Here is a 5,601-nt window from a genome sequence, read left to right as displayed (position 1 = left end):
CGGTTCCCGCGGCAACGCACGCCAACCGCCGAGGGGCGGGGCGCTCACCGCTACCGCCCGCGGCGCGCGCCCTCGGACCAATCAGCGCCGAGGAAACAGAGCAGGGGCGGGGCTTCTCTGCGCACGCGCAGCAGCGATCCCCGCGCGGCCTCGCGCGGGCGGGCCATGTTGAGAGAAGGAGGGACTCTCCCGGGTCGGAAGGGACCTGCAAGGGTCATCGGGTCCAACTCCTGCACGGGGCACCTCGGAAGTTACACCATGTGCCTGAGTGCATTGTTCTAATGCCTCTCGAACCCTTGTTAGGCTTGGTGTTGTGACCGCTTCCCGGGAGAGCCCGTTCCAGAGCCCAACCACCCTCTCTTTGAAAAACCTTTTCCGAATATCCAATCTGAACCTCTTCTGACACGACTTTAGGCCGTCCCTTGAGTCCTGTCACTGGACACCATAGAGAAGAGACTAGTGCATGACTTTGCACGTTCCCTCATGAGGAAGGTGCAAACTGCAATGAGGTCTTTATTCAGTGTCCTCCAAGCTGAACACAAAAAGTGACCTCAGCTGCTGCTCATACAGCTTCCTCTCCAGTCCCTTCACCATCCTCCCTGCCCTCCTTTGGACTCTCTATAATAGCTTAGTGTCATCTTTATATTGTGATGCCCAAAACTGCACACAGGACTGTTGCAAAATGTGAATTATGTAAAATTTTTTCTAAGGATGTTCTTTCATGTTTGTATACTTTGAAGTCAAATCAATAAGGGAGGTTTAACTTGTGAAATAGCAGCTAACAAGCAAACTCTGATATCTATGATATCTAGAATAACAAATTGTTTGTAGAATTACCTTGTTAAAGTTTTGGGCTTGACATGCTTCAATGATCTGAGACCGAGGGGGAGGTTAACAAAGCTTGGGAAAAAGGATGCTGACTGATGCTGGGCACAAAGAATGCAGAATTTATGACCTACAAAGACATCTGGTAGAATTGTCAAGATAAGGTTAAAACTAATAAAGTCAACTCAGTAACTGTGCTGAAATCAGCTCCAAATGAGTGAAAGGTAATTCCGGCAGGGGGAGATCTGCAACCTCCAACTCAGAGACCACCGACCGAAAAGAAGAGAAAGATTGGCTGTGTGGACTAATTAGCGTAAGAAGCAAGAGATTGTTAGCCAATAGTAGAATATTAATTAATAAGGAAACTATGCAACTATTAGCCAGTGAACACTAATTCCTTTATTTGCTAAAACATATAAATTGTAAAAAGTTTTGGTAGTTAGTGTGCTTGATTTGTGGAATTCCACCAGGCACGCAGGCTTCTGCCATTTTGAAATAAATAATCAAGGTCTCTCTCAAGTGTGTAATTACTAGCTTGTTGCACACCAGGTAATAAATACAATTTTTGTGGACAACAGGACTCAAGGTGAGGCTACTCCATTGCAGAGCAGGACAATCCCCTCCTTTACCCTGCTGCCAATACTGTGCCTGATACAAACCAGGACACTGTTGGCAGCCAGGGCACTGCTGACTCACATTCAACTTTCTGTCGACCAGGATCCCTAGGTCCCTTTCTGTGGCATCACATTCCAGCCTCTCAGTCCCAGTCTGTATGTATGCCCAGGGTAGCCCCAACCCCTTTGTAGAATCCAGAACTTGCCCTTGTTAAATTCCCTGCTGTTGGTGATTGCCCAACTCTCTAATTTGTCCCAGAAGAAATCGTTGAAACCTGCTAATGCAAATAGACTTTGAACAACATCCCCCACACTGCTCACCTCTACAAAGAGTTCTTTGTCTTATTAATGTCTTAATAAGTCTATGTGTTTTTAAATCTTGTTAACAAGCAGTTTTTCTGTTTGGTGTTGCCTTTTCTTCCTCCATGCCACACTTTTTTTCTGAGCATAGACTATTGGCAAAACTGAGATCATATGGTTCCTTTCCCTAATGCTTGAATTGGAGAATAGTTTTATAAATGGAATGGATACTGTATTTAACAGCAATGTTCTACAAAAAAACTGTTAGCAAATGTTCAATGATTTTTTTATGGTGAAACATTATTCCAAATTATGGTTGTTTGTTTGTTGGTTTTATTTTGGTTTGTTTAATCAATTATATCACACTTTTTAGTGCCTTTACAAAAGCCAACTAACTAGTGCTGATGTCACAAAAGTGGGAGGAGTGGTTGATACTCCAGTGGGTTGTGCTGCCATGTGGAAGGACTTCAATAGGCTGGAGAAATGAGCCAAGGGGAGCTGAAAAAAGTTCACCGAGGGAAAGTGCAAAGCCTGGCCCACGGGGAGGAACAGCCCTAGGCAAAGACTAGCTGGAAAGCAGCTTGGCAGAAAGTGATATGGAGGTCCTGGTGGATGCCAAACTGTCCACTGTAACAGGAAGGAAAGCAAGTGGTGTCCTGGGCTGCCTTAGACAAATACTGCCAGTTGCAGAAGAAGAATATTGCCAGTTGTGAGCATCTTTTTATTCAGCGCTGGCGAGGCCACACCTGGAGTGCTGGTGTCCAGCTCTGAGCTCTTCAGTACAAGAGAGACATGGACATACCAGAGAGAGACCAGCTAAGGGCTGTTAAGATGATGAAGGGACTGGAACATCTCTCTTTTAAGGAGTAGTTGAGAGAGCTGGGACTGTCCAGTCTGGAGAAGAGAAGACTCAGGGTGTTTGCCTCCAATGAAACCAAGATTATGACTTCATTTCTCTAACAGGAAAAATGACACAAAACAAATATGTTTTATTATATAAAATATGTCTGAAATAACTTGTTCCAATTAATTTCAGTTTGGGTTTTATGTTTTCAAAGGTAGCAAATATAAGACTCTCAAAAACATGGAGCAGAGCAAATAGGGGAATGGTGGTTCTGGAGAGTGTCACTCCTTCCTGCTTGGGGGAAGACACTTTAAACTCTTGCCTGTTCCAGCATGGGCTTCCCACAGAGTCAAAGCCTCCTCCAGGCACATCCACAGGCTGCAGGTGTCTGTCTGCTCCACCACAGACTTCCATGGGCTGCAGGGGCACATCTTGACTCACCATGGTCTTTGCTATGAACTGCAGGGAAATCTGCCCTGGTGCCTGGAGCCTCTCCTCCTCCCCCTCCTTTTTCTCTCACCTGGGGGTCTGCAATGTTGTTTCTCTCCTATATTCTCATTTCTATTTCCTAGCTGCTGGTGTTGCATAAGTTTTTTTACCCCCTTCTTAATATTTTATCCTGAGCTGTTACTACCATCACTGATGGGCTTGGCCTTGGCCAGAGGTGGGTCTGCCTTGGAGCTGACTGTCATTGGCTCTATCAGACATGGAGGGAACTTCTAGTAGCTTCTTACCTAGTATGAAGAAGCCACCCTTGTATCCCACCTGTATTAGCTATCCTGCAGGGTGAGTCTGGCCTTTGAGGCTATCAAGGCTCTGGCTGCCAGGGTAGGGCTGGGAGTGTCTGTGATGAGCTTTTGGCCCTATGACATCCTAGGGGATGGGTCACAGTGGGGCTGGTTTTCAGGGCCTGGGCCGCAGGTAAGCACGTGAGGGGAGGCTGGGCTGGGTGAGAGCTAGGACAGAAATGTGAATTCTCACCCTGCTCTTGATGCATCAAGAGCCCAGGCCCCAGTAGCCTCACCCCTTCTCCTACCTGCTCCCAGCTCCTTGCAGCCATGCATACCTGCTTCCTGCTCCTTCCCAGACCCACTTGACCCTTTCTCTCCCTCCTCATCCAGGCCATGGCTGTCCGAGTGTTCTTTAAGGTGGTGCGAAACATCATCATCCAGTACCCGCAGATGGTCAATAGGGAGCTGGACGAGGCCACACGTGAGCGCATGTGGCAGCATGAGGAAATGCTGAGACAGGAGATGACTCGACTGCTGCAGGAACTGGAGCAGAATGAGACGGCCCAAAGACACCTGCTCTTCACTGCCATGCTGCAGTGGCAGAGCTGGGCTATCGCCCTTGTTGTGCTCTTGGGGCTGTGGTGGTGGCTTCGATATTTGAGAAATCATCACAGAATTGTAGAATCCTAGAATGGTTTGGTTGAAGGGACCTTAAAGATCCATTTAACAATCATCTGATTCCAACTCCCCTTCCATGGGCAGGGACACCTTCCAGTAGACCAGGTTAATGCCCCATCCAGTCTGGCCTTGAACACTTGCAGGGATGAGGCATCCATAACTTCTCTTGGGCAACCATTAACCACTATTCCAGTGCCTCACCACCATCACAAGGAAGAATTTCTTCCTAATGGCTAATCCAAACCTACCCTCCTTCAGCCTAAAGCCATTCTCCCTTGTCCTATCACAGCATACCCTTGTAAAAAATCCATCTCTGTTCTTCTTGTAAGCTTGTTCGGGTAATGGGAGAGTGCTGTAAGGTCTCCCTGGAGCCTCTCCAGGTGGAACAACCCTAGCTCTCTCAGCCTGACTTCATAGGAGAGGTGCTCCATCCCTGTAAAACTTAGTGGCCCTCCTGTGGAGTCATTCCAACAGGTCCATGCCTTTCTTGTGTTAGGGGCCCCAGACCTGGACATAAGTACTCCAGGTGGGGGTCTCACGAGAGTGGAGTAGAGGGGACGAATCACCTCCCTCAACCTGCTGGCCACACTTCATTTGATAGAGTCCAAGACACAGTTGGGTTTTCTGGTCTGTGAGTGCTGAGACATGTCAGGCTTCTTGTCCTTTCTCAGCCCAGCCCATAATTGTGTTGGGATTGTTCTTACTCGGGTGCAGGACCTTGTGCTTGGCCTTGTTGAACTTCAGGAAGTTTGCATGGGCCCACCTCTCAAGCCTCTCAGGGTCCCTCTGGGTGGTAATCCTCCTGTCCAGCATGTTACCACACCACACAGCTTGGTGTTGTCAGTAAACTTGCTGAGGGTACACACTCAATCCTACTATCCATGTCACCAACAGAGATATTAAACTGACTCGTCCCAATACTGATATCTATGGCTATGTAAAGTCCATTCAGCCCTAACACTAATAAATGGAATAAAGTCATGAATGTTTTATGAATGTTTGGCTGATGCATATTCTGTTCCTTAGCTAGCGAACTATATTTAGACAAAAAAGTCTACCATAAAACAATAAGTTTAATATCGATGGTCAAGACTTTGGCTTCTAAATTTGTACTAAGTACAAATTAATTTTAGATCAACAGATGTTAGGAATTATCTTATTCAGACTTCTAAGTGACAAAATTATATAAGTATCTATAAAAATGGAGAATTAGCAGTATTATCATCTTTCTGTACACACTTTATGTGTTTGAACACTATTGTCTGCAGACCTGAAGCCACCGTCTCAAGCTCCCATCTCATACCAACAAGAACAGATAGCATTTTGTTCCCACATCCTAAGAAAGGTGGGGAGGAAAGAATGGGATTTTACACTCTTTTGGGTTGAAATTATTTAAATTTCATTATAAGGGATAGGTTACTTTCTTGTTTTACTTAGATGCAAGATGTCATTGACCACAATATCTTTTGATAAGCTGAGAACACTTACATATCACCCTGCTTTCCCTATTTTCCATGCACAGTACAAGGTTCTACATTTATTTAACAATACTGAGCTCTCTGCAAAGGTTTGCTGTAAGTTCAGAAGAACTGTAAGAACAGGAGAAAAG

Source organism: Prinia subflava, chromosome 1 (genome assembly GCF_021018805.1).
Source record: "Prinia subflava isolate CZ2003 ecotype Zambia chromosome 1, Cam_Psub_1.2, whole genome shotgun sequence".
Lineage (NCBI taxonomy): Eukaryota > Metazoa > Chordata > Aves > Passeriformes > Cisticolidae > Prinia > Prinia subflava.
The sequence above is the reverse complement of the archived record's forward strand: the minus strand, read 5'-3'. Positions refer to the sequence as shown.